We start from the raw sequence: 13,259 nt of genomic DNA, 5'->3' as shown, positions 1-13,259 counted from the left end.
AGATATATAGTTGCATTCTCTTAATGAATAGAATGATTTGTTCTAATGGTGTTTGTAAGTAGGATCACAAGTCTGCATCTTGTACAGCAATTAACCACTCAGAAGAATATATGCAGTGTATTATTTCTTGAAACTGTACTTTCGATTTGATTTGAAACTGTCTCATTGCTATATGTTTATCAATAAAACTTTGAAAAGTAAAAAAAAAACCATAAACCCTAATCGCAAACATAAGCATAATCCTATCCCTAAACATAACCCTAATCTAAACCTAACCCAAACCTAACCATAATCCTAACCATAACCATAAACATAACTCAAACCTAACCCTAAACTTAACCCTAATTGTAACAGTAAACCTAACCCTAATCCCAACACCAACCCTAACCCTAAACCTAATCCTAATCCTAACCCCCCAAAAAACACTAAATCCTAAACCTTATCCTATGCCTAACCCAAATCTACCACTAACCATAAGCCTCCAGCAAACCATAAACCTAACAATAACTCTAAAATCTAACCCTAACTCTAACTCTAAACCAAAATCTTACCCTAACCCAACACTAACGCTAAACATAGCCATGCCCTAATCTTAACCCTAACCTTCACCCAGTCGTAATCCTAAATCAAATTCTAACCCTAAATATAAACGTAATACTCATCCAAAACTAAGCCTAACCATAACACTAACCCTAATGCAACACTAACCCTAAACCTTACCCAACCCTAACCCTAACCTTAACACTAACCCTAACCCTAACTCAAACCCTAACCCTAACACAACTCTAACCCTAACCCTAATGCTAATTTGTAACCCAAAGCTCAACTTAACCCTATCCCTAACCCAATGCTAAACCTAATCATAACCCTAACCCTAACCCTAAATGTAACCTTAACCCAACCCTAAATCTAAACTTAACCATAATTCCAGCCCCAACCCTAACCCTAACTGTAAAACTAATCCTTACTGTAACCCAAAACCCTAACCCAAATGCTAATCATACCCCTAATGCTGAATCTGTCCTAACCCTGACCCCAATCCGAAACCTAATACTCAACAAAAGTCTTAACCTTTACAGTAACACTAAAACTAAACCTGTACCACTAACTCAATATTAAAAATAACTCTAACCCTAATCTTAAACATAACCATAAAGCTAACTCTATCCTCACCAAACCAAACACTAACTCTAATTCTAACCAAACCATACCCCTCACTGCAACCTTACCTTAACCATAACTCTAAACTTATAGCTAAACCTAACCAAATCAAAACCCTTAACCAACCATAACCCTAATCCTAACCCAGTCCCTATCCCTAACTCTATACTCACCCTGAAAATAATAACCCTAACCCTAAACCCTAATCGTAACCATAGCCCTAATCCTATCGTAACCATAACCCTAACACTAAATCCTAACCTTAACTTTAAGGTTAACCATAGCACTATCATAACCCTAATCCTAAAACTAACAGTAATCTGAAACCTAAACTTAACTATAAATCTATTGGAAACCAAACCATATCACTAATCTTAAACCTACCCTAACCATTACCCTAAACCTAAACCAACCCTAACCATAACCCTAACATTAACATTAACATTAACATTAACCCTAATCCAACCCTACCCTAACCCAACCCTAATCCTAACCCTTACATTAACCCTAACGCTGACAGTAGCCCTAAACCCTAAATGTCACCCTGAATCTCATTCTAACCCTAACTCTAACCCTATCCCTAATCCTGAAGCAACAAAACTAACCCTAATCCCAACACTAACTGTAACCTTAACCCATCGTTAACAGTAACCCTAATAATAACCCGACCCTAACCCTAAACTCTAAACCAAACCTAAACCTAACAGTAACCCTAACCCTAAGCCCAACCCCAACCAAAACGCTAGGCCTAAACCTAATCCTAAACCTAAAGCTCATTTTAACCCTATTGCTAAGCCTAAGTCTAACCCTAACTTTGTCCTAGACCTGACCCCAATCCTAAACCTAAACTTCAATACAAATCGTAACCATAACACTAACACTAACACTAAGCATATCTCTAACTCTAAATAACACTAACTCTATCTTAAAACTAACCCTAACCCTAAACTTAACCGTAACCATAAAACTAATACTATCCTTACTGAACCAAATCTTTACACTAATTCTATCCTAAACCTAGTTCTCATTGTTGCCATACTGCTGACACTAACTGTAACTTTAAAACTAAATCTAGACAGGACCAACAATTAACCTAAACCTAACGCTAATCCTAACCCAGTCACTATCCCTAACATTATCCTAACATGAGCCATAACCCTAACAATAAACCCGAACCCTAACCCTAACCCAAACTTAACTCTAAACCTAACCCTAAACCTAATGCAACCTTAAACCTAAACATAAAAGTAAACCTAACCCTAACCCTAATCATAACTCTAAACACTAGCCCTAGCCCTAACCCTAACCCTAACCCTAACCCTAACCCTAACCCTAAATCTAAACCAACCCTAACCCTAAAACTAAAACTAACCCTGTCCAAATCCTAACACTTATCATAACCCTAATGGTAATCTTAACCTTAACCCTGAACCCAAACCCTAACCCTAACCTTAACCCTAAACCTAAAACTAAAGCTAACCCCAACTCTTACCCTAACCAAACCCTAACCCTAAATGTAATCCTAACCCCAACACTAACACTAAACCCTAAACTCTAACTCTAACCCTAACCATAACACAACCCCAAACCTAATTCTAAACCTAACCATTATGCTAAACCCTAAATTTAAAACTAAACCTAAAACTAACTCTATTCATAACCATAAACCTAACCTAAACCTAATCCTAAATATAAGTCTAAAACCTATGATTAAGCCTACACCCTAACACTCACCATAACTGTAACCTTATCCCTAACCCTAACCCTAAACCAAACTTAATCATAACCCTAACCCTAACACTAAACCTAAGCCTAACCTTAAACCCTGATTATTCCTAACCTTAACCATAAACCTACCCCAACCCTAACCCTAGCTATAAGCTGAAACCCAACCCCAACCTCAACCTTAAATATAACCTAAACTTAACTCTAACCTTACTAAACCTAAACCTAACCCTTATCCTAATCCTAACCAACCCTAAATTGAAGCATAACCCTAATCCTAATCTAATGGTAACCATAAACCTAAACCCTAACAATAACACTAACCTTAACCCTAAACCTAACACAACTCTAACTATAACATTAACTGTACCCTAAACATAAACCTAACCCTAACCCAACCTTAACCCTAACCCTAACCCTACCCTTACTGTAATCCAACCCTAAACTTAAACCTAACCCTAACCATAAACTTAATACTAAACCCTAATCAAAACCATAACCCTAAGCCTACTGTAACTCTAACCCTAAACTTAAATCCTAATTGTAACCTCAAACCTAATTATAACCCTATAAAAATCCTAACCCCAACTCTAATCCTAAAGTTAACACTAATCCAAACCCTAAACTTAAGCCTAAATCTATGTGAAAACACTCTGCATCCTCAAACCTAACACTAACCCTAAGTCTAAACGTTAACCCCTAAAAGTAACCCTGACCCTAAACCTCATATTAACACTAATCCAACACTAAATCTAACACAAACCCTAATGCTAACCCTAAACCTAAGACTAACTGTAACACATTCCTATCCCTGACTAACCGTAATAATAATGTAACCCTAACACTAACCCTAACACTAACACAAAGCTAACCATAACCCTAACACAACCATAAAACTAATACTAACCCTAATCCCTAAAACCTAACCTAAACTTAACACTAACCCCAACTCTAACCCTAGCACAACCCTCATCCTAAATATAACCTTAACCCTGATGCTAACCCTAACCCAAAGCCAAACCCTAATTCTATCAATAACACCAAATCTAAAGCAACCCTAATCCTAAACCAAACCCTATGCAAACCCTAAAACCGAAACCTAACCCTAACACAACCCTAACCCTAAACCTAATACTAACATTAACACTTTACCCTAAACTTAACACTAACTCTAACACTAAACCTATCCCTAACCATAAACCAAACCTAAACCTAATCCTAAAATAACCCTAAAACCAGAACTTATCCCTAAACCCTAATCCAAAACCTAAACATAACCCTATCTTTAACTCTAACCCTAACACAAATCTAATCCTAACCCTAACCCTAAACCTATCCCAACCATAACACTTAGAGTAACCCTAACTCTAACCCTAACCCTAAACATAACCCTAACCTTAACTTAACCCTTTCACTTACCGCAACCCAACCCAAACACTAACAGTAACCCTAACTATATCCCTAATCCTAAACCTTAACCCTAACCCTAACGCTAACCCTAACCCAAACCTAACCCTTACTCTAACCCTAACCCAATCCCAAGCACAGCACTTACTGTAAACCTAAACCTAACCATAACCTTAACTCTAAACCATTATCCTAACTCTAACCATAACCATAAACCTATCCAAAACCCTAACTGTAAGCCAACCATCACACTAACACTAACACTAACACTAACCCTCACCTTAAATAAAAATTAACCCTAAGCCTAATCCTAACCTTAAACCTAACACTAACCCTAAACCTAACACCAAAGCCTAACAGTAAACTTAACCTTAAAGTTAACAGAAACGCTAAACCCAAGTTTAACCCAAACATAACCCTAACCCTAACCCTAACACTAAATATAACAAAACTTAACACTGACCCAACCCCTAATCCTAACCTTAAACTGTAACATAACCCTAACCCTAAACTTAAACCTGACCCTAACCTAACCCTAACATTAACCCTGACAATGACCCTAACACAAAACCTATCCCAACCCTAACACTTACTGTAACCCTAATGGTAACACTAAACTTAACCCTAAACCCTAAGCCTAACACTAACTCTAAGCCTAATCCTAAAACTTAACCCTATCCATAACCCTAACTCTAACCCAAAACTACCCCTAACACTAAACCTAACCCTAATGCTAACCCTAACCCAAACTCAAATCTAACCATACCACTAAGCGTAATCTTAACACTAACACTAACCCTAGCTCTAACCCATAACCCTAACCATAACCGAAATGCTAACTCAACTGTAACCTTAACCCTAACCCTAAAGCAAAACCTAACCTAACCCTAACCATAATGCTAACCCTAACCCTAACGCTAACCCTAAATCAAAAATCCTAACCCTAAACTTCAACCCTAAGGCTAAAATAACACTAGCCCTGACAATAACCCTAACACTAACACTAAACCCTAACACTAACACTAACCCAACCCTAACCCTAAAAGTAAACCTAACCGTAAATGTAAAACTAACGCTAACCCTAACCCTAACACAAAGCAACCCTATCTCTAACCCTAACCCAAAATTAAACCTAGCCCTAAAAATAAAACCTAAAACCTAACCCTAAATCTTATACTAACCACCAACTATAACCCTAGCACAGCCCTAACCCTAACCATAACACTAAACCTGACCCTCACCCTAACCCTAAAACTAAACACAAACACAAACCATAGTGCAAACCCTAAACCTAATACTAAAGCAACCCTAACCCAAAAACTAACCATAACTAAACCCTAAATGCTCCCCCTAATTCTAACCCAACCCAAAAGCCAACCCTAACCCGAACCAGAACCCTAACACAAAACAATGAACCTAATACTAACTCTAATTCTAACACTAAACCTAAACCTATTCATAACCATTACCCTAACCTAACCCTAATCTTAAGCATAACCCTAAAACCTAACCATAAACTTAAACCCTAACCTTAACCATAAACGTAACCCAAACCCTAACCCAAACCATAACCCAAACCTCACCATAGAAATAACCCTAACACAAAACTAACCTTAACCTTAACCATACACTAAACCTAACCCAAAACCCTAACTCTATCCCTAACCCTAACCCTAACAAAACCCTAACACTAACACTAAACCTAAAGCTAATGCTAACACAAACCCTAACCTTAACTCAAACCTAACCCTAACGATAACCCTAACCCTAACCTTAACCCAACCCTAACACTTACCGCAATCCTAACACTAACCCTAACCATAAAATATAAACCTTTTCCAAACCCTAACCATAACTGAACCCTAATGATAACACTAACCCTAAACCTAATGCTAAGCCTAAACCTAACTCCATCACTAACCTAACCCTAACCCTAAGTCTAATTCTAAACCTAACACTAATCCTAACCCTAATCAGTAACCCCAACCCTAAAATGTAACCCCAACTCTAAAGTTAACACTAACACTATCACCAACCCTAACCCAATCATAACCCCAACCCTAACCTTATGCTAAAAATAAAACACTTTAACATTAAACCAAATCCTAATCCTAAACCTAAACTGTAACTCTTACCCTGACCCTAACCCAACACTAACTCTAACACTAAACTTATTTGAAAACTAAACTTACCATAAACTTAACCCAAATGCTAACCCTTACCCTAACCCTAACTCAGGACTAAACTTAAGCATAACCCCAATCCTAAACTTAAAATTTACCATAAACTTAAATCATAACCCTAAATGTAACTATAACTCTAAACTTAAACCTACCCAACACTAACCTTAACCATAATGATACCTTAATCCTATCCTTACCCTAACCCAACCCTAAACCTAAATTTAACCCTAACCATATCCCTAAACCTAAACCATTACCCTAACCTTTACCCTAAACATATCATAGCTCTAACCCTAACCCTAAATCCTAATAATAACCTAAAGCCTAACCATAACCCTATCATAATGCTAACTCCAACAATAATCCTAAAACTGACACTAATCCGAAACCAAAACTTAAACCATAATCTAGGCAAAATCACACCATATCTCTAAACCTAACCCTAACCCTAACCCTAAACCTAAACCTAAACCTAAAACTAACCCTAACCCTAACCCTAACCCTAATCCTTAATGTTAACCATAACCCTAAACATAAACTTAACCTTAACATGAACCCTAACACCAACCCTAAAGCTAACCCTAAACCTAACCCTAAAGATAACCCTAAACCTAACAGTAAACTAACAATGACTAACACTAACTCAAACCTAACCCTAAAAAAATATGAACTCTAACCCAACACTAACACAAAATTTAATGCCAACCCTAAACCATAACACTAACTTTAATCCAACCCTATCACTAAGACTAACCCTAACCTTAAACACAAGCCTATAGCTAACCCTAGACATAGCATAAAGCTAACTCTAACCCTAAACCTAATCCAAAACCAATATTAACCCTAATCCTAATTCCTAAACCCTGAAACTAAACCTAATGCTAAACCCAACTCTAAACCTAACCCAACCCTAAACATAAATAAAACACTAAACTTGATGCTAACACTACCACTAAACCAAAGCACTAACCCAAACCTTAAGCTTAACCTAAATCTAACCTTAACATTAACCCTATGCCAACCCTAAAACTAACCCTAAACCTAACGCTACCCTTAACCCTAACCCCAACTCAAACCTAACCCTAAGCCTAAGCCTAATACTAACATTAACACTGAACCTAATCCTAACCCATAACACTAACACTAGCCATAACCCTAATCCTAAAACCATAACCCTCCCTAGCCCTAAACCTAATGCTACCCTTAACCCTAACCCTAACTCAAACATAACCCTAAACCTAAACCTAATACTAAGCCTAAACCCTAACTCTAATCCTAAAATTACCCATGGCACTATTCTGAAAGCTAACCCAATCATAACAAGAACCCTAACCCTACCCCTGAAAATAACTCAACCTTAACAATAAAAACACTAATTCAAAGACTAAACCCTACCTCTAATCCTAATCCAACCCAAACCCTAACACTAACACTAAATGTATCCCAACCCTAAACTTACTGTAACCCTAAAGGTAATACTAAAACTAACCCTAACCCTGACACTTACCCTAAACCTAAGCCAACCCTAAACTTAAACATAACCCTAAACCTAACCCTAACCATAAATCTAAACTCTAACCCTAACCCTAAACTTCACCCTAAATGTATACCCAACACTAGCACAACTATAGCCCCAACCCTAACCCTAACCCTAAAAATAAACCAAAACCTAACCATAACTCTAACACTAACCCTCAGCCAACCCTAACCCTAACCCTAACACTAACACTAAATGTATCCCAACCCTAAACTACCTGAAAACCAAACATTAACTCTAACCCTAAAACTAATCCTAATCCTAACCCTAAACTGACACCCAAGCCCAATACTAACACTAAACCAAATCCTTACCCTAAACCTAACCCTAACTCTAAACCTAACCCTAACTCTAAGCTTAAACCTAACACGTACCCCTACTCTAACCCAACCCCAACTCTAATCCTAACCCAAACCCTAACCTTAAATCCTAACCCTAACCCTAACCCAAACATAACCCTAACTGTTACCCTAACACTATCCCAAACCTAACACTAACCCAAACTCTATCACTAACACAACCCTTCCCTTAACTGTAGTACTAACTCTGATCCAAAACCTAACACTAAAACTAAAACCTAACACAAAACCTAACCCTAACCCTAATCCTAATCCAAACTTTAACCCTAAACTTAACCTGTAAATAAAATAAGCAAACACTAACCTAACGTTAACACTAATCCTATCCCAACCCTAAAACTTATGGCAACCTTATCTGTAACCTTAACCCTAACCTTAAACTCAAGAAGAACACCAAATTCAAACCTAATTCTAACTCTAATGCTAGCCCTAACTCTAAACATAACCATACACCTAAACCTAACTCTTTACCTTACCCTAACACAACCTTAACCCTAACCCTAAACCTAACCCAAACCTAAGCCTATCCCTAATTATAACCCTAAACCTATCTCAAACCTAACACTTACCGTAACCCTAAATTTAGGCCTAAACCTAACCCTAAACCTTAACCCTACCTGCAAACCTAACCCTAACCCTAACACTAAACCTATCCCTAAAACTAACTGGAACCCAACCCTAACCCTAAACCTAAACATAAACAGAACACTAAGAATAACCCTAACCTGAAATCAAACCTACCTAACCCTAACCCTACGAATAATTCTAACACACTAACACTAACCCATAACCCTAACCCTAAAGTTAAACCTAAACCTATTCCCATTGCTAAACCAACCAAAACCACAACCCTAACCATAACCCTAAAAATAACCCAAGCCCTAAACCTAACTCTAACCCTAAACCAAACACAACCCTAACCCTAACACTAACACTAAACTTATTCCAACCCTAAACTTACTGAATCCCTAAAACTAACCTTAACCCTAAAATTAACCCTAACTCTAAATCCAACCCCAAGCACACTAACCCTAAACCTAATCCTATCACTAACCCTAAACATAAACATAACACTAAACCTAACCCTAACTCTATCATTAACACGAACCCCAAACAAAATCCTAACCCTAATCCTAACCCTAACCCAAACTGTAACTCTAACCCTAAACCTAATATTTATAATTACCCTAACCCAATAATAACACAAACCCTAACCCTAAACATAAGCCCAACCTAAACCCTAACTGTACACCTAACACAAGCCCAACCCTAACACTAACACTAACACTAACACTAACACTAACGCTAATCATAACCCTATCAGACCTTACCACTTAAATGTAGCCCTAATCCTAAAAGTAAACCTTAAACTTAACCCTGAACCATAAACCTATGTCTAACCCTAACCTGTAACTGAACACTAACGACACTAAACTTAAATCTAACGTTAAAATTAACCAAAACCATAACTCAAACCTAACCCTAGCCCAAAGCCTAATCCTAAAACTAAAAATAACCATAACCCTAAACCACAACCCTAACCCTAACCTGTAACCCTAACCCTAAAATTAACCCTGACCCTATCCCCAATGATAAACCAACCATAATGACAACCCTAACCCTAACCATTAAAATAACCCAAACCTAACCCTAAACCTAACCCTAATCCTAAACTTAAACCTTAATCCTAATGCTAACTCTAACCCTAAAGCAACCCTAACCCAAAAAGTAATCATAACCTAGCCCTAAATCCTAACCATAAACTTAGCCAACCCTAAACATAACACTAATCCTAATTCTACACTAAACCATAAATAGAACCCTAAATCTATCCCTTACCCTAAACCTAACACTATCTAAAACCATAACCCTAACCTAACCCTAATTGCAAACATAACACTGAAACAATCTTCAACCTAAACCCTAAAACTAACTGTAAACATAACCTTAACCCTAACCCAAACCTAACCATAACCCTTACCCTAACCCTAACCCAAACCTAAACCTAAATTTAACACTAAACTCTAAGCCTATTCGTAACCCTAAACGTAACCCAACCCTAACACTAACACTAACCCTAACCCTAACGCTAGTAATAACTCTAACCCAAACTCAAAACTAAACTTAATGCTAACAATAATCCTAACCATAACCCATATCTATAACCCTAATCGGTAAACCTTATCTTAACAGTAACAAAAACCCTAATCCCAACATTAACCCAATTATAACCCTAACCGTAACCCTAAAAATAACACAAACCTAACCCTAATCCTAATTCTAACCCTAATCCTAACCCTAAAACTAAGCCTAACACTAACCATAACCCTAACACTAACCTTAACCCTAACCATAAGCCTATCAGAAATCTTAACTCTATCTGTAACCCTATCCCTAACCCAAAAAAAGCCCTAACGCTAAACCTAAACCTAAGGCTAACCCTAAACGTAACCCTAACTCAAATTTTACCTTAACCCTAAACCTAATCCTAACCCCAACACTAACGCTAACCCTAACCCATAATCCTAACACTAACCCTAATGGTAACCAAAAAATAATCTTAACCCTAATGCTAAAGCTAAACCTGAATCAACCCTAAATATAACACTAGCCCTACTGCTAACCCTAAAACAACCATAACCCTAACCATAACAAAACCCCATCCTAGGGCCGGGGAGATGGCTCAGAGTAATAGGCGCTTCTTTGGCAAGTGCAAGGGCCTGAGTTCATTCCCCAGTTCCACAAAAAAAGAAAAAAAAAAGAAAAAAACAAAAAAAAATCTAATCCTAAACCTAACACTAATGCTAAACCATAAACCTAACCATAACCCTAACACAAACCGTATCCATAATCATAACACTAACCTAAACCTAATCCTAAACATAACCCTAAAACTTAACCTTAAACCCAAACCCAAAACATAACCATAAACCTATACTAACCCTTACCCTAACCCGAACCCAATGTCACCATAACCCTAACCCTAACCCAAAACAAAGCCACAACCCTAACCCTATCCCTAATCCTAACCTAAACCTAACCAAAAACCTAACCTTAAACCTAACACTAACCCTAATCCTAACCCATCCCTAACCCTAAATATTACCCAAATCTTAAAACTAACTGAAACCAAAGTCCTAAAATCTAACCCTAACTCTAACCTTAACCTAAATCGAAACCTAACAAAAAATTAACCTTAACCCTAACCTTAACCTTAACCATAAACATAACCCTAACCCTAAACCTTAAGCATATCCCTTAAACAACACTTAACTCAAACCTATCCCTAAAACTAACCTCAAATCTAAGGCTAACCTTAACCTTAACTCTAACTCAAACCTAACACTAACCCTAACCCTAATCGTAACCCTAACACTAAAGCTAACCCTAACCTGTAAATGTAACCCTGACCCTAAACCTAACACTAAAGCTAATATAACCCTAATCCTAACCCTAACACTAAACCTAAAATTCAACCCTAACCCTAACCTTAACCTTAAAAACCTAAGCCTAGCCCTAAACCCCAAATCTAACCCTAACCCAAACCCTAACATTAACTCAAAACCTAACACAACCTTAAGGCTAACCTTAACACTAAACCTATCATTAAACTAATACTTACTATAACAGTAACTGTAACACAAACCGTAACACTAACACTAAGCAAAACCTTAACCCTAATCCCAACTCCAACCTAACCCTAAACCTAAACTTAATCCTAACCCTAACCATAACACTTACTGTAAACTAAACACTTACACTAACCCTAACCAATCCTAAATTTAAGTGTAACCCTAATCCTAAACTTAATCCTAACCCTAACCCTAAACCCTAACCCTAACTCTAAACCTAATGCTAAACCTATACCTAACCCAACACTAATGTTAACCTTAACCACACCTTAATCCTAATCTTAACCCCACTGTTACCCTTACCCTAACCCTAAACCTTACACTAACCCAACACTAAACCTAAATCTAACCATAACCATAACTCTAAAACTACCATAACTCTAACCCTAACCCTAAACCATAATCATAACCTTAAGCTTAAACTAACCCTACCGCTAACCCTAACACAGCCTTAAAGCTAACACAACCCTAACCATAAACCTAACCCTCACCCTCACCCTAAACCCTAACCCTAACCCCACACGAACACTATTTCTAACCCTAACCCTAACAGTAACGATAAACCCCAACCCTAACCTGAACCCTAAACCTAAACCTAACCTTAGGCCTAAACCTCAACCCTAAACTTAAACTTAACACTAAACACTAAACCTAAAATTAACCCTAACCCTAAATCTTAACCCTAACCCTAACCCAAAACCTAAACCTAACCCACCACTAACCTTAACCTTAACCATACCCTAATCCTACCCATAACCCTAATGGAACCATAACCCTAACCCTAACCCTTACCATAACACAACAGTAACACTAAATCTAACCCTTACCCTAACCCAAAACCAACAATAACCTGTATTGTAAACCTAACATTAACACTTAAACTACACTAAACTCTAAAGCTAAACCTAACCTTTTATTTATTTATTTATTTATTTATGTGTGTGTGTATGTGTGGCCAGCTCAGCCCACCAGGGGACAGGGCTGGCTGGCATGTGGTGCTGGAGGATTGAACTGTGGTCCCTGTGCTTTGCAAAGCTTGTTCTAAGTAGGTGCTTTAGACCACTGAGCCATCTCACCAGCCCTAAACCTAACCTTAAACTAAACCCTAACCCTATTCCTAATCTTAACCCTGCCCAAACACAAAACTAACCCTAATGCTAAACCTAACCATAAACCTAACTGTAACCCTAAACAAAACCTAACCCTAAACCATAATACTAACCCTAACACTAACTCTATCTTAAAACTAACCCTT

This window comes from Octodon degus, unplaced genomic scaffold, assembly GCF_000260255.1.
Source record: "Octodon degus isolate 3935 unplaced genomic scaffold, OctDeg1.0 scaffold00115, whole genome shotgun sequence".
Lineage (NCBI taxonomy): Eukaryota > Metazoa > Chordata > Mammalia > Rodentia > Octodontidae > Octodon > Octodon degus.
Note: the sequence above shows the minus strand (reverse complement) of the source record.